Source organism: Dermacentor andersoni, chromosome 2, assembly GCF_023375885.2.
Source record: "Dermacentor andersoni chromosome 2, qqDerAnde1_hic_scaffold, whole genome shotgun sequence".
NCBI classification, from domain to species: domain Eukaryota; kingdom Metazoa; phylum Arthropoda; class Arachnida; order Ixodida; family Ixodidae; genus Dermacentor; species Dermacentor andersoni.
The window spans coordinates 77,147,327-77,165,486 of NC_092815.1; the positions used below are offsets into that span (position 1 = coordinate 77,147,327).

The 18,160-nt window shown below is 45.7% G+C and overlaps 1 protein-coding gene and 1 long non-coding RNA gene across 2 annotated transcripts in view; one reads left to right on the top strand and one right to left on the bottom strand.

The window, feature by feature from the left end:
• LOC129384129 (bumetanide-sensitive sodium-(potassium)-chloride cotransporter-like) overlaps positions 1-18,160 on the bottom strand; it is a 129,937-nt gene that overhangs the window by 98,649 nt on the left and 13,128 nt on the right. The window lies entirely within an intron of this gene.
• LOC140216114 (uncharacterized) lies at positions 2,648-11,628 on the top strand. The gene is made up of 3 exons (XR_011892780.1): positions 2,648-3,000; positions 3,541-3,587; positions 11,342-11,628. It is a non-coding gene; the product is annotated as an uncharacterized lncRNA (long non-coding RNA).

Sequence of the window (18,160 nt, forward strand, 5' to 3'; positions counted from 1 at the left end):
CTGTTTTGAATGTCTGGCTAAGTCTTGTTGGAGCTCTCGTACCCACTGCTCGAGATCCGTAATGCAGGTTGAGGAGTCATCCGCTCGCTCTTTGCGAAAAGCTGTCCAATCTGTGAGTGTTGTCTTTTTTATCGGGTGGCGTGCATGCGTAACGTTCAATGTGGTGGCAAGTATGCAGTGGTCACTGCCCAGAGTTTCCTCCGTGTTGTGCCAGGCAGCTTGCTGTATCCCTTTAGTGAGGGTGACGTCAGGGCATGTATCTGGGGAGACGCTGTTTCCTAGACGTGTGGGGTATGCGGGATCTGTGAGGATGGTGAGACGGTGCTGCTGTATGGTGTACTGGAGTGCAGTGCCTTTTGATGTGGCTGTCGTGTAGCCCCATGCCTGGTGAGCCGCGTTGAAGTCGCCTACAATCAGCACACTATTAAGTCATCAAGTAGTCGAACTTGGCCTGCTTCTGCTTGGGTGGGCTGTATATATTCAATATGAAAAGGCTTTTTCGGCCTCGTTGGAGCGGCAGGATCTCAATTAGGTTATGATCGACATCACTGCCGTCTATTGTGTGTTGTGTGGTTTTGAGCGTTTTAGCTGTAAGTGTGGCCACGCGGCTTTCAGGCGTGGTGGTATGTGTGTTGTAGCCAGATTGAGTTGGGTGTGTGCCTGTTTCTTGTAGTGCGATTACGCTTGGTGTCGTTTTGGCGTTACTTATGTACTGTCTTAGTGACCCTTGCTTGCGTTTATAGCTGCGACAATTCCATAGCCAGATTATGAGTGGGTTTTCGTTCCTGTGGTTGGTTTTGCTATTCGTCCTGGCTGACGGGGGGATCGGCAGGGTGTCCCTGCTCTACTTCCTGTTGTACTAGTGTTCTAACTTTCTTGCGTTGCTGATCTTTTGCGAGCCGTGTTTCTTCAATAACACTTGCCAGTTGCTGGATGCTTTGTTGCATTGCTAGGCGCTGCCGTTGCAGTACATCAACTTTCTCCTCGACTTGTGCGATTTCTGTCGGTTTTGCTGATTCCACGAGAATCATCGGTTCAGAACGTTCTGAAGATGATGGCATTGAGGGTGCGGTTATTCACATTGGTGTGGAATGCTGAGTGGCAGTACGAGTGGCGTATAGTTCTGCAATCTGCGTGCGAAGTCTGTTGTTTTCTTCATGAAGGCGTTTGTTTTCTTCCCTGATGGCCTTTAGCTCAGCTAGAATTTGCAGTTGAACATCAGTCTTGTTTAGGGGTGAAGAATTGTGTGGGGTGGGTGCTGTGTAGACGCGATGACAGGGTGTTGTCTTGGTGGGCTGTGTGAGAGGGGAAAAGCCGTGCTGACCAGCTCACCGCTTGTGATCCCGGTACAGGAGGTCCGCTAAGGTTCCCGCTTCCTGTTGGGTCCACGAGGAGAAGCGAGACCTGGACAGGTCTGTACGAGAACGAGACTTCGACCATGAGTAGCTCCGGCGGCTGGTCCTTTGGCGTGCTGAACTTCTAGAAGCTGCAGCGCAACGGCAAATTTTGCTATTTCTGTCAATGATTCGCCTTTAGTGTAAAACTGCCAAATTTCGTTAATCATTCTAGCGTGTGCGGTGAAGTGAGCATGTGCCTAAAAAGAAGATATGTGCAAAAAAGGTTGATGCACGTGTGCTTGACTTTTTAGAAAGTTACTAGTTCCCCCTTTTATGATTACTCACGAATAAGCTGTTTTGTTGTTGCGCCTGGTTTTCCGTCCTTTGTACTGCGCTATCTTATTATTGAAAATGCTGCACTAACTGATCTGTGCTTCCACAATTATGTTCTTAGCCCAGTTCGCTTATGACGCATGAAGGTTGTAATTAATTTTACTAAACATTTCGTTCAAACGGCTCTCGACACAAGCAAGGAAGCCAGGTAGCACCAACCAAGAAAGGCCTTGCGGTGGCCATCTGGAGCAAGCAACGTCACGTGGTCCTGAGGTGTCCGTTGCTCGTCATTAGTAGCATTCCAAGATGCTCCACGATTTCACGGGCTGCCGTTGCGCTCTATTTGATTGCGCTTTGAGGAATCAGTGGTCCGTTCCGAGCTGCACTGGTTCCTTGCTCTGGATGCGTGTAAAACGCCCAGAAGTGTCCCAACGAAACCACATTACCCAATTTGAATGGAATTTGTTGTTTACGACCAAGACCATCTGATTTTTGGAAGGATCAACGTTTTTTTGTTTATTCTTTCACATTTTGTTACAGTTATTCGAATGTAATCCCTAAAATAGCAATACACCATCTCTATTGGCGTATTTATTCAAAAATTGCCATATGTATTCAATACGGCACTAAAGTTTTTCTTCTATCACTGAATTTGCTCATACCTTGTGTTGCATCCTTTACTATGGTATCCCTCGCAATTTTCAGGATAATAGCCAACAAACAAATATCATGAAACAGAACACCGACAGCGCATGTCTGTTCTGTTAAATTTTCTCAGATTGAAATATAAAAAATGCGAAACAATACCAGAAGATTGGCCACGCAAGAGGCCGTGTTTCTACCACAAAGCTCGCCTTCATGCACGCCGTTCGCCGCCAGCGTTTCCCTGCAAACAATGCGGCTACATAAGCTGCAGTTGGCGGAAAGCGTGAGAAGCGGTCGGGCATGTTTGAATGCTACGGGCGTCCATTCTCAAAGGCAAAGCTTAAGCGTCCTCAAATTTTTTGTGTGGTGTAAGGCTCGAATTACATCCGCATGCGACGGCGTCAAGCATTTCTATGCGGAGTGCCGCAGCAATAATGGTCACTGAACAGTTGTATAGCTTTTGATTCGGTTTCCCAACTAATGCGGTAAATTTTGTATGTTCTGAAGTAGGCTTGAGGTGTGGCGCTTTTAGTTAAACATTGCATTTGGGAACATGATAAATCCGCCTGTTGGTGATGCTCATGCGTTTTTGCAGAAACAAAATGGTCTGGACCGTAAATATGATTAAAGTCGTCGTCGGGCAGGAAAAGACCGAAGTGAACGAAGCCCAGTCTCATTTGTAAAGGTAAGGTCCACTGAGCAGTCACGTGAAGAGCACAACGGATGCTACTGCCGCCAAGAAGTTACGCGAAAACATGCAGACGAGAGGCAGTATACATAAAGTAGACAAATGAGTATCAATAACTGACTAAAAAGCGTCAGCTCGTCTCAGCTCAAGAACTGTCACTGTCAATCGCAGAACCGCTTGGCCTCTTTCACATCCATGGTGCTAGTCCGTGGCAATATTACCGGCTGTATGTCTCTTCGGAAATCTATAAATTTTCAGCAGAGGCAGAACTATCCATCACATTACTGCTAGTTGATTGACAATGATAAAAACACCTAACGTTAAAAATAATTTTATTTTTTGAGCAGATATTTTAAAGCCCTGTTTTCGTCTTGTCAGGCAGTCAGGGTCACGCGGTGTTCTCGGGAGAGTGACAGTCGGCACTAGACCTTTTATTATTCACGCCTAATAAGTACGGGCGATCCAGAAGACCTTGAAAAGGAGGAAAATGTTTTGCTTTTCTATCATGACACAACCTTTTCTCCTTTTTTTTTTCAGGTGGGGGAAAGCTCGGGTGCTGCCTTTGATGATGTTGGTGAGCACCGGTAAGATGTTTTCTTATATCCGTTCCCTTGTGTAGTTGACTAAATTGAGCGCTAGAAAACAATCACCAATAAATTAGTAAGCCTAATGTTATCAATGTTGTACGCATAGCTAGGACCAAGCGACGCTTTGCTCTTTCAAACGTACCGGGATTACCGGGATGTCTCTCACGCATATTCAAGAAGACACGGACGCACTTTTACGATGAAGCTGTAGCTCAGGACCTCCTGTATCTTTACATGGTTGCGGAGAATTCAATTTTCTTAGCATCTACGGGACTGATTCTTATGAGTTCTGTTGCATTAATAAAATATATATTAATCTCGATCAGGAAGCTGATTTTAATTTTAGTCGTACTTTTTATTTTAATAATATTGAGTATTTCAAAACTTGAATAAGCTAGGATTTGAGCCAATGGAATTGTCAACCTGCAATATCGAAATAAAAACAATATCCGATTCGGTAAAATTCAGCTGTTACCACAATTAACGCCGACAGAATTGACGTATCAAATAAACGACTAGTTCCTGAGTAGGACATTTGCGCTGTGGGGATGCGCGACTCTCGCCGGTCCCCTGATATGTTCTTCCCGCATAGCGCGTCTCCTGTAATACGGCTTCACCGCGTGGCCTGGCGCCCGCGACGGTCGGAGTGGTACAAGCGCAGTGCGAGAGAGGGCGCGAGTGCTGCGCTGCTAACGCCGCCGATAGGCGGGGTTACTTGGGCGCCGAAAGAGAAGGAGCTTCCTCTTTGTGGTCGGGACAGCAAGCAGTGCACCGACCCATGCTTCTGCGAGACCGTCTCGCGTGGCCGCTCTCGAACGCGCCACCGTTCGCGTGACCGTACACGCGAATGACCAGGCGCTGGGATCCAGCATGGGGCCAACATATTCGCTCGCTATCCGGTCGCGGTGAGTCGGACTTCTAGATTTGTCGTGCGCCCATCGGCATGTTTTGTGGATAGCAACTCGGCTAGCAGGCATTGATCTATGAAAGAAGCAATAAATGCCCTTGTGATTGTTTGCACTACTGTGTTGTCGTTCCTTTGTCCCAAGAGCACGGGAGGAGAACCCCACAGCGTAAGCCGTGTTAACATTGTAACAAATTTACGTAAACAGACATAAATCAAATTTCTTTGCTTGGTGTGCTCTAACAGATGCGTTTACAAAACAGATGTTTAATTTTTGTCTAACATTACGGATTCGTAAACTCAGTGCTTCAATCTTTATCTTCAAATTCTCGAAAATTTTTGCATTTGTGTAAAAGATTTGGGGAACTCGGCTTCCTACCGTTGCTAGAATTTAACAATCTCTCCAAAATTCAACGGCTTCTATTTTGATCAGGCCAGCGGCTCCCAAGAGGGAATTTCTGCGTTGGGCATGTATTCTATCATAGGGGAATTTCTGTTGGCCCCGAGCTAAAGCTTCCTCGTAATTCTTGATAGCAACGTAGAAATCCAGAATCAAAACACGATGTACAAAACATTGTGGTGGACCAGTGGAGCTTCCGGATCATTGTATCTTCTTTAGCTAAGCTTCTCTTAGTTGGTTTGTGTGTCATTAGGTAAGGCGGCAGGCAATATCTTAGAAGTGATCCCTGCTGTAATGTGGCTCATCCTCACATAGGCCTTTTTCCTGTGTGATGCGAACTTTTTGCAGTGGTATGAATAGTTATCACCATCTTCGTATCCCCACCCACGCAACCTCTCGTGTGACCTTGTTACAGCGTTTCGCACGTTACGTCGAAGAAAAAGTCTATCGCGCCCACTACGTGCGTGCCGCAGCATTCTGTTCTCAAATGCGGCGAAAAATTCATAAACACTCTGCATGCTTCCCGCAGTGGTTCCACGTTGGTTGCATCGCATTGACGAAACATTAATCGTGGCATGCTGGCGAAATTCCTGCTTGCGACGAGCATCGAGGATGCGCACATGACAGTTTGCGACAGCTGTAGGTAGCCTACTAAAGCTGAGATAACGAAAATCGCAGAGCAAGATAACCTTTGCCGCGAGGCATGAATGTAACAGCCACATCGATCACATCACATCGACCACATCAACTTTCTTTGATATTTTAGATCAGAACAATTTGTATCAGTATGTGCACGAGCCATCGCGCATTGATGGAACAGGTCACGTACTCGACCTTTTGCTCTGTAACGCACATGATGTTATATACAATGTACGGGTGTTGCCAGGTTTGAGCGATCACAACGTTGTTCTAGCAGATTTATCAGTTCAGTATATGAAGGTTCCAAAAACACCTGGTCGAAAGATTTATGCCTACAGCAGGGCCAACTAAGATGGGATTAGCGCTGCTTTCGAGTCATATATATATATATATATATATATATATATATATATATATATATATATATATATATATATATATATGGAATATTATGTATGACACTGATGCGTGATATGTATGTATATCCAGATTGTGAAAAATTAAGTTCCGATTGTTATAAAGTTTTGTCTACAAAGTCAAGGTTGAGACAATTGAGATCAGCGCAAATTTGCAGTGAGGGTAACGCTCCATAAGAAGGAAAGAAAATACATCAGCATTTGCAGAATTTTGTCGCATGGTTATGTTGAGGGCTAACTGCCAAATCGACTTGGCGTGTACATACATCGCAGCACCCACATGGTTGTTTAAAAAAATAAAACTGTCCCAGCAGCATATTTCAGCCTTTCTACAATAAGCAGAGGTTTTCAGGAACGTCAAAAACAGTAATTTCTTTCAACAGTTGTACAACAATACAAGATCGTTAAGTCGGGAATTTGAGCGATCCGGGAAAATGTAACGATTTCTTCATTGCCATACAAAGTAAAAATAAGAATCGCGGCACGGGTTTTATATTCATAAACCCACAACAGAATCGTGTTTTGTGAGCAGCAATGTGATCGTGGAATTTGTTAAAACATGGCATCTGCTATTTTGGCAATGCCAGCCCAGTTACGCCTAAAGCGGGGGTCGCTGTTGAGTAGCAAGTTGCATTTCATGCAGCAGATTCCGATTAGAATTGACTAAAAAGAAATCGAATATTTCTACATAATTTTTCGTCCTAATGTTATTAACATTGTAGAAACACAATAAATAGAACAAGAAGGCCTGAATCTTTCATTGCATGTTCCGCAGCCTTCTACGTCTTACATAGCTGCAACAATAATTTCGTTTCAATAATTCCATTTGTAGACTATCATCATTTTCTTCTGATGACATCTGCACCAACACTACAATTCGCTGGATGTGCATGCTGAAGAAAAGCACGGTGTTGTTACTCGGGGACACTTTGCCCACAAGGCTGTGTTAGGTTAATGCCCTTATGCTCGCAACTGGGCCTTCTACGGAGCGCAGCGCTTCAGTGTGGCTGGTGCTTGAACAAGGCGCTCCTTGTTGGGCAAATGAAACGATAAAAAATTGGCCGTAGATGAGTTCCTGGCGTCAGCGTGCGAAGAAATCATCGCCATGGAGTCGTAAAAGTGCCGATTTGATTTTGCAGCTGACATGTGCGGGGGTTGAGAGATTAAGATACATGTACTATTGTGATATCGAGCTGATTCCCGTTATCTGTACATTGACAAATAAAATTTTGCCGCTTTGAATGATCTGATGGATGCCGTTTAAGAGAACCGCAATATCTGTTTATGATGGAGAGCTATTAATTTGTAAACTTCGTGCTTCTATGTTCTTCTGACTTCTGAATTTCTGAAAGATTTTTTAACGAAAATCAGGACCTAAATTGAAATTTCCCTTGAAACAGTAAATAGGACAACTTTATCTCTCAAATGCAGCAAATTTTATTAAAGACGGTCAAGTGTTTATCCCAGAAAAGCAGTACTGCGTTTTACATGTATTTGAATCGGCCGCGTTAGCCCCAGCCAAAGTTCCCTCTTAAATCTAATTCGTTAGCGAAAAAAGTCTTAAATACAGTGAGCAATGTTGAGTAAAAAAAATCTCTTAATTACAACACTGCCAAAAATATAATCGCCTGCAAGACATTACTTACTGTCATCCTTTACTTACAATTTTGGTCACATGGTTCACTTAAATAATTACTGAAACATCTTGTTATCCTCTTTAAAAATGTGCCCATGCACCTAGAATCTTCTGACTCCATGTATGTAACATATCTTTCTTTAGACTTATTTTGAAGTATAGGTTTAGCAAGCTGTTGAACTTCTTTTGTTGTCCAAGTCGGGTGTCGAAGATCCTTGTTTTTGATATCAGATGCTAATTGACTGAACCAGTGGCGTGCACGTATTATCTCGTAACACTGATAAATGAACTTCTACGTGACTTCAACATTATATATATATATATATATATATATATATATATATATAAACACCTGTACAAAATAACATTTCTATACTGCTTATATTTGTAAGGCGCTAAATAAAAGAGGGACGAAGGAACACCACACGGGACAACCACGTAGGCACAACGTGGTTAAGCCTACGTGGTTGTCCCCTGTCGTTTATCTTGGTCAGTTCTTTTATTTGGCGCCTTCGCTGTTATCATGTATAACAATCTCACCCACCAGCACGTGAGATTAACAAACACATTGAGGAGCATTGTATAACCCTCTCTAAACAGCAGTGGGATGAGGTTTGCAATTCGATAGACGGCCAAATGCGCAATGGTAAAACTTGGAGCTTGCTTAAGCATCTGCTTAACGAGACCAATACTAAGCCTAATCAGAGGCAAGTCATTGGTAGAACCATACATGAGGCCGCACGAATGACCTCTGAGGACGAATTAATCCGCACGCTTGCTAAAAAATATCTTCCAGTTGGCTCAGGGCGGTCTCCTGTACATGTCGATTACCAGGGCCAGGCCAATTCCTATCTGGATGCAGAGTTTGGCGTTGAAGAGATTCGTAGCGTTCTACATGGACTCAATGGTAGATCCGCACCAGGGCCTGATGGCATCTCGAACAAGGCGTTGCGAAATCTGGATGAAAAGTCAATCGCATACCTCACAGAGGACATTAATGAAATTTGGAGGAATGGAACCGTCACATTACCTTGGAAGACTGCTCTCGCAGTACTCATCCCCAAACCTGGCAAAACGCCTAGCGTTGACAAGTTGAGGTCCATCTCGTTTACATACTGTGTGGGTAAGGTAGCGGAGCACGCGGTCCTCAATCGGCTCTCCCGGTTCCTGGAGAATAATTACATGTACCCCCATAGTATGATAGGATTCAGACCAGGCCTATCCACACAGGATACCATGAAACTGATTAAGCATCAAATCACAGACAACGACTCTAGCGACACTCGGGCCGTTTTGGGACTTGACCTTGAGAAGGCCTTCGACAGCGTTCTACATTCGCATATCCTAGCCTCGATATCTCGGCTCAATCTGGGTGAGAGGTTTTATAACTATGTTAGATCGTTCCTCTCGGATAGGAATAAAGCTACCCTCCTGGTAGCCGATCTCGAATCACAACTGCTGGAACTTGGCGAGTGGGGCGCCCCACAGGGGTCAGTCATTTCCCCCTGTTTATTCAATATAGCCATGGTCGACCTAAGCAGAAAGCTTCTCGGGATCGAAGGCATCAAACACACTATGTATGCTGACGATATAACTATATGGTGCACAGGAGGCAATGACGGTCATGTTGAGGGAGCCTTACAGGAGGCCATAGACACTATCGAAACCTATCTCGAACCCACCGGTCTAAGATGCTCCCCCTTGAAGTCGGAACTTTTGCTGTATAGTCCCAAGAAACGCGGTCCAAGGCCCAAGGGGTGGACATCGTTAGAAGACAGAGACATTGACCTATATACAAGAAATGGTTGCCGTATACCCAGAGCCAATTCAATCAAGGTCTTGGGCATGATCGTTGAGTCAGGGGGTACAAACGGCAAGACTATACGCAAGCTAATTGCTAAAACTGAAAGTGCTGTTCGTTTAGTTAGGAGGGTATCAAATCGGCATCATGGACTCAAAGAGGATAACCTCATTCGACTAACGCATGCCTTCGTTCTGTGCCACTTTAGATACGTGGCAGCCATGCATCGATGGAAACGGGCAGAGCGGGGTAAATTGAATGCACAGCTTAGGAAGGTTACTAAGCGGGTTCTCGGGTTACCCGTATACACTTGTACAGGGCGCTTAATGCAGCTTGGCATTCATAACACTCTTGAAGAGATTGCAGAGGCCCAGGAGCGCGCACAGCTAACTTGCCTCACAACAACGAAGGCAGGGAGATCCATCTTGCAGGAACTCGGATATCACCCCGATAGAGTAGCGGCGTTCTCTGACGTTGCTCCGTCGATTCGTGAGAACATTACGGTCGCGCCAATACCTAGGAACGTGCACCCAGATCATAATCGCGGTAGAAGGAGGGCAAGGACGACCAACCTCCTTAGGCAAATACACAGTGATCAGCGGCAGGTCAGCTTTGTGGATGCCGCTTCTTGTAAGGGACGTCGGTCGTTCGCCAGTGTCACTGTTGATGGTCGGCAAGGAATAACCAATGCTGCCTCGGTTCAGACGAGGGACTCCGAAATAGCTGAACAAATGGCTATTGCACTAGCCCTGCTGGATAGCTCACGGGTTGTCATATATAGTGATCTGCAGTCAGAGCATTTCAAAAAGGCATCATTTCCAAACAGGCCCTCAGGCTTATTGGGGGCAAGGCAATCACGCAGCTCTTCATTTATTGGTTTCCCGCAGCTCAGGGCCAGATAAAGGGTGCTCCTCCCAACCTTAACGAGTCGGCTCACGGGGCTGCGTGTGAACTTGCCCACCGCGCTACCCTCGACCAATCGGAAGCCGACTCCCCAGAGAACAGGGACACGCCCTCCACCTACGACGAGATTACTAAACACTACTATCTCAGCTGTAGAACCTACTTTGTTCCTCATCCGCGCCTCAACAGAGCTCAAGCATTAACGCTCCGTCTACTACAAACGAATACATATCCCAATCCGTCGCTTTTACATAAAATCTATCCGGATACTTACACCAATGCTACCTGCCACGATTATGGAGAAATAGCCACGTTAGACCACATGCTCTGGCGGTGTGCCTGGTCACGCTCTATCATCGCTAACAGCTCGGCCAGATGGGAGGCGGCTCTCCGCAGCCCTCTTCTGGCTGACCAACTCTGGGCTGTCCAGCCGGCCCACGATGCGGCCGAGAGGCTCGGCCTTCCGGTTCCCACGTGGGAGCGGCCCGCTTCGTTAAGACTCACGATCTGCAGGACTTCATTAAAGTTTTACCATACCATACCATACCAGCACGTGCTCAGAAATTATGAATGGTTACTCAGATGCATTAGAGTTTCATTATGTGAATCAATATAGGAAGGAAGAAAAAACCACCTTTATCCGTACTGCACTATCGACGATATCACTAGAAATCTTATTTGCCTACACGCCTGTATAAAGGTGCCGGATTATTTGCAGAGTTGTTGAAAGTTGTTGTCTGACTCAAGCGTGCTGTAGTGACAGGCAAATCTCGAGCTTCGAGATCACCAATGCAGTCTATGGCATTTAATTAAGCCATAGACGAAGGACTTCAGGAATTATTTTGTGCACCTTTTATTCGCAATTTTGTCTCCAATTAAACCATCTATTTGGTTAAAACATACCTTGCAATGTTTCTAGAGGGGTCATCTAGCACTCGAGATTGATTGGATATATTGTGAGTGTTCCTTCCTAATTGCTACCTTTATACAGCTTTAAGTTGAGAAAAGTGACCTTGTTGACACCATGCCTTTTTTTTTCTCATTACCTGAAGTGCTGACGTTCGTCATGTGTCGTGTGACACTATACACCATTCGAAAAGTGGGTTTCGGTGAAAACGGCATCGTACCCAACACGTTGGCGTCCACTTGGCAGGCAGGAATTGGAAACATAGAAGAGAGCCCTTGGTTTTCTACCCTGCAGAGCACGGGTGTGCATGGCTTTTCATGGAAGCAGCGCCTGTTTGTGTGCAACTTAGTGTACAGTGTTTTAATTTCGATCGCGTATTAGGCCTCCTTGTTTTGTTTTTTTTTTCTCAATAAATTTGCGCACCATGGCTCACCTCGGAGGCAGAATACGTGAAGAGAGGGAACAGACATTGTCACCCTATGTCACTTCCCGGCGGGCAATTATTATAAACATATCTAAATACTTTCATTACTTCCCCCTCCCCCTTAAAATGCTGGACAATTGTGACTGAACTCGGCAGGTGGCAGAATGTGATTAGCCAGTTTTTAATGGAGCTTCTTAATTCGCTTGTTGATGACCCGTTTCCGACTGAGAATTCACCTGTCATGCACTTTCTGCGGACAGAACCTTTCATACACTCTAAAAACTAGGAAGGGTATCGCAGGAGTGAAGCTGCCGGTTCACTCTTCAAAGCGTCGTTTTACTCTCGCAAAATGTCGAGGAGAGTGAAATGCATTGTTCACTCTGTCACCAAGGAGAGAGTGAAATGTGCTTTTCACTCTCCCCTTCAGAGAGAGAGAGTGAAAAGACTCTTGCGACATTAGAAAAGAGAGACTCTTGCGGCAATAGAAAACAAAACGTAGCGTAATCTTCTGCTTCAACTGTAGGTGGCTGGCCCCGAACATGGCAATGTATCATTCATGCACGCTGAGCAAAGAACACATCGTTTTGCCTCTAAGAGAACAGGCCGCCGCAGTTCAACGGAACGCGTAGCGAGCGCTCTACTTTTTCACTCGGAGTTGCTCCACCGCGCGCGCGCGCGCTCAAGATCGCGGAACAACACAGCACCGGAGAAAGATGACCGTCCGCCGAGCAGCACAGCAGCAGCCAATGCATTTCAGCAGCAAAGGCCAGCCAAGGGAGATCGTATGTCAGCCATCTCGCGTCGCCACGAAAACACGACTGTCGTTCGTCATGCCTTGGATATAACAGCAAATCCTCCACGGTAAGTGAATTCTAACTTAGGTGCACATTGTCCGTATATGTCATGCTATCGCCAGGAAGTCGTCGCTGCGCTTAGCCGACGCGATTGACAAAGGACTAGGCATACGCGCCGTGTCTCTCGATGTCAATCGAAAAAGCCAGTCGTCGCGATAACTGCATGTGATTTTATCACTTTGCCGTTGTCCGTAAGAGCTTTAAAAATCGCAAACGCTGCCAGAACTATGGTATGTTCAATAACACGCCAGGCGAGAGGACGCTTAAAATGGTTAGTTCACCAGCCCGTGATTCCGAGCCTATACGGAGCGTGATTACCGTGCGTTTTGTGTGTTTGAATTTATTCAGTTTGGCAGTCTACTGTGTACGGAACGCTGTTGAACTAAGGAATCACATAACAGAAAACGTCATTTTGCTGGCAGCATGCTTTTTTTTAATAAATAAACCGCGCGCTTGACGGTGTCTCGCGCAGGGGGAATCTGCGACCACTGAAGTTACGTGCAGCACCAGTGCTAGTTAGAAACTTTGCCGCAGGCATTCAGCTGCATGCTGCAAGAGGTCAGTTGGGCGCGTTATCTTGAATTTACTGATAACGCATGAGGAATCCATGTTTTATGCTGAAAAACGTATAAACCCCATATAAGCGATCTTGCGCGCGGCAGCTACAAGCGACGCGACGGAGATGGCTGTCGCGTTCGCTCGTCGCCTACAAGTCGTACTCCGTGCGAGCGACGATTTTGAGCGACGCCTCCCCGGTGTTGCCGGCATGAGGGCTGCAGTCACGCGTGACGCGTGCTTTAGTAATTTACGTTGATGTATTTTACTATAAAAAGTAGCATAAAATATTTCCGGAGGTCTTGCAGTACGTTCTTATCCTTGCACGTATAAAGCCTGGACTTGAGGAGCGAATGGAAGAAACGGGTGCATAAGAAGCCGATCAATCAGTTAGTGGTAAGAGGGAAAATAGAGGAATTACGTATCAAGCTACAGAACAAGTATTCGGCTTTAACTCAGGAAGAGAACCTGAGTGTTGAAGCAATGAACGACAATCTTATGGGCATCATTAAGGAGTGTGCAATAGAAGTCGGTGGTAACTTCGTTAGATAGGATACCAGTGGGCTATCGCATGAGACGAAAGATATTAAGGAACGCCAATATATGAAAGACTTTAACCCTACAGCTAGAATAGAACTGGCAGTACTTTCCAAGTTAATCAACAAGCGTAAGACAGCTGACATAAGGAAGAATAATATAGACAGAATTGAACATGCTCTCAGGAACGGAGGAAGCCTTAAGGCAGTGAGGAAGAAACTAGGTATAGGCAAGAATCAGATGCATGCGTTAAGAGACAAAGCCGGCAATATCATTACTAATATGTATGAGATAGTTCAAGTGGCTGAGGAGTTCTATAGAGATTTATGCAGTACCAGTGGCACCCATGACGATAATGGAAGAGGGAATAGTCTAGAGGAATTCGACATCCCACAAGTAATGCCGGAAGAAGTAAAGAAAGCCTTGGGGGCTATGCAGAGGGGGAAAGCAGCTGGCGAAGATCAGGTAACAGCAGATTTGTTGAAGGATGGTGGGCAGATTGTTCTGGAAAAACTGGCCGCCCTGTATACGTAATGCCTCATGACCTAGAGCGTACCGGAATCTTGGAAGAACGCTAACATAATCGTAATCCATAAGAAAGGGGACGCCAAGGAATTGAAAAATTGCAGACCGATCAGCTTACTGTCTGTTGCCCACAAAATATTTACTGAGGTAATCGCAAATAGAATAAGGAACACCTTAGACTGCTGTCAACCAAAGGACCAGGCAGGATTCCGTAAAGGCTACTCAAGAATAGACCGTATTCACGCTATCAATCGGGTGATACAGAAATATGTGGTATATAACCAACCATTATATATAGCTTTCATTCATTACGAGAAAGCGTTTGATTCAGTCAAAACCTCAACAGTCATGGAGGCATTACGGAATCAGGGTGTAGACGAGCCGTATGTAAACTTACTGAAAGATATATATATAGCGGGTCCACAGCCACCGTAGTCCTCCATAAAGAAAGCAACAAAATCCCAATAAAGAAAAGACTCAGGCAGGGAGATACGATCTCTCCAATGCTATTTACAGCGTGTTTACAGGAGTTATTCAGAGACCTGGTTGGGAAGAATTGGTGATAAGAGTTAATGGAGAATACCTTAGTAACTTGCGATTCGCTGATTACATTGCCTTGCTTAGTAACTCAGGGGACCAATTGCAATGCATGCTCATTGATCTGAAAGGACAAAGCAGAAGGGATTGTCTAAAAGTTAATCTGCAGTAAACTAAAGTAACGTTTACCAGTCTCGGTAGAGAACAGCAGTGTACGATAGGTAGCGAGGCACTGGAAGTGGTAAATTAATACCTCTGAAATAATCAGAAGAATAAGAATGGGCTGGGGTGCGTTTGGCAGGCATTCTCAGATCATGAACAGCAGGTTCCCATTATCCCTCAAGAGAAATGTGTATAACAGCTGTGTCTTACCAGTGCTCACGTACGGGGCAGAAACCTGGAGGCTTACGAAAAGGGTTCTACCTAAATTGAGGACGACGCAACGAGCTATGGAAAGAAGAATGATGGAGGTATATATATAACGTTAAGGGATAAGAAAAAGAGCAGATTGGGTGAGGGAACAAACGCCAGTTAATGACATCTTAGTTGAAATCAAGAAAAATAAATGGGCATGGACAGGACATTAAATGAGGAAGGAAGATAACCGATGGTCATTAAGGGTTACAGACTGGATTCCAAGGGAAGGGAAGCGTAGCAGGGAGCGGCAGAAAGTTAGGTGGGCGGATGAGATTAAGTTTGCAGGGACGACATGGCCACTATTAGTACATGACCGGGGTAGTTGGAGAAGTATGGGAGAGGCCCTTGCCTGCAGTGGGCGTAACCAGGCTGATGATGATGATGATGATGACAAAAGCAGACGAAAGGCAACTACAACAGGGAAAGTTTCACTTTCGCTGCGGTCAGTGTCTGTCTTGTGCCATGTTAATTCCCAACCAGATGAGTTCCCAACCCAATCAGGCCCTGATTTCATGCCACTCTAATATTGCACATATACCAAATTGATAATTTAAAGAAGTAATAGAAGGAGACAAAATACTTTTTGCCGATACATGGCGCCAGTACTGAAATAGTTATCCGAATGTTTACAAAGAAATGTATTTGTGCTCTATGTATTGTTCACCCACTCCTTATGGGGAACCAGCGCTGGAGGTTTCACGACGCCTGCAGCGCCCCCCTGGCGGTCAGAACGTGCACAATGCAGCCGCTCCCGCGGACGAATATTGCTACTTCATGCGCGTTGCGTGCGCTGAAAGTCGAAGGAAAGCAAAAGGACGCCGACGGTACTGTTGCGTATACAAGTGTCACAACTACGTCGGAATGAGGAAGGATGTATCCTTCTGCGCCTTTCCATCTAAACCCTACGAACAAGAAGGGAGGCGGCGTTGGATCCAAGCAGACAGGCGAGCGGAGTAAGTTCCCGTCTTGTCGCCCTGTCAAGCGGCGTCGGGCTGGTTTCTAAATAGAATTTCGCGTGTGTGCTTGGTTTATTCGATAGCGAAGGCGGTCAGCCGTGGCAGCCAGTACCAAACAAAATGAGCAATAGCATGCACCATCCGGCATATGTACCAACCATTTTTTCTTCGCAATACCACCGCCAAGCTCCTTCCAATGCCACCACACCAAGCGAACGATACGAAAGGTAAATAATTTCCATTCATTTCAAAGAATTATGTGGCAGGGAATTTCCCTTGTAATACGAGTTTGTGCGCATACTGCCGGCGCACGCGCGACTATGCCGCCTATGTGTTTATAAAAATGCGCATGCGGATGAGGAGTAGTAGTAAGTGATTTTGAATGAGAAAAGAAGAGATAAGTGCAGTACCGTAACTGTCTCTCGCTTAGGAGGTCACCTCAACAGTACTGCACGGGGAAGGGTAATGGGAATAAAAGAGTGTCAAGAAATAAAGATGGAAGAAGTCGAGGGTAAGTCCGCGAAGTGGACAAAATAAAAGAAGAAGCGAAAAACGGGGCCTATGGCCGCGTGTATAGGTTTGAGGCCTCGAAGAACTCTACGAGAGCCGGGAAGGCTCTTTTGAGTAAGCCAGTAAAACCCCTGGGAAACAGGAAGTCCTCTGGACGGGCAGTGGGGAGACCAAGGCGTCTATAGGAAGCGATTAGGTCTTCACGAGCGGAGCTGTGTGCCGCGCATTCGAGAAGGATGTGGCTCAGAGTTTCGTTCACGCCATCAGTGCAGTTCTGGCAGACAGGACTAATGACGCCTGAATGGCGGGAGATCCGCTCAGCTGTGTTAAAACAACCAACGCGAAGACGGAGCAAAAGGGCCCTATCGGCGCGAGGAAGTCCGAGTTTCGGAAGCGGCCGGGGTGGATCGCCGGCGGCGACGCGACTGTCCGCGTGTTTGATTCTAACTGCATTTGCTACCAGTTGGCGTGCAGTGTCAAACAGCGAGACGAAGTTGGAAACTGGCGTGACAAGAAAGTGAGCCTCTTTGGCGAGGTGATCTGCTTGTTCGTTACCTTGCGGATGAGGACTCGGCGGTGAGATGCATCCGGTAAATATTGTATAGTTAGTGCTAAATGTAGCCAGGATTTTTACGGATCAAGCAGCAGAGCACTCAAACCTTTGCTTGCCCGAGTCAGCTGATGCGATAAAGCTTTCTTCTCCATTGACTGCTGTGGCGAAGTAACATCAGAATTTCTTATGTCTAGCCAGAGAAGTATGGAATGTCTTCAGGCCAACTAATACTTCCGAAACCATAGCGCAGCAAGACCGGCGCCGTAGCTGCTAGATTGGCGAGGCAGGCTGCCACATAAGCATGGGAACGGCACACGACGCAACCGTTAAATAAACGCACGTGCTCGCCGCGACACACAGTGGAAAATATACAAAGCTTAAAAAAGCTTCTTTCGTCATTTCTTGACTTGATGGCGCTAGCTTCTTTACGAAAACTATCCACTTGAAGCGGCGCGAAGACGGTAACATGCGAACTATGAAAGGGCCGCGCCGCGGACGTATCGTCTGGTCGAGCGGCTGGGATATGCCGCATTTCGTCGCCAGGGCGGCGTGCAACGCACTCTTTTCGACGCGCCGCCTGTCCAGCGCTGGTTCCCCATAAGCTGATGCTTGTAAACTTCAGGAGAACAATTCTTTCCTTAAGCTCATGCAAGCATTAGCATTTATAGGGATAAAAAAGCATCAGCACTAACCAATAATTATGTACCAAAGTTGGTAATGAAACGTAATTGGAGGCTTTCATACAAAATACGACATCTGCCGCTACGCATGTGTAGCAGGAAAAGCGACTTTTCATTATTATTATTTTTATTTTTAGGAATTTATGATACAGCTTATACAAGTGCAGCAGTTCAGCCTAAGCAAACCCTGAGTGCAGATAGTGCATTGCAGTCCACTAATTTTTTTCAGCTATTGTCAAGGTTCGAGCACCATGCCTGTAAATAGCTTGATTTTCGGTCTCAGAAGGGACCACTGTATTGTGATACTAGTGGATGAACATTAGCATACTACAACATGCATGCACTTAATAAGCACGTCTGTCTGAAATAGTGCAACAGATATAAGATTCTATTTCCTTTGTTCCACACGCCATGAG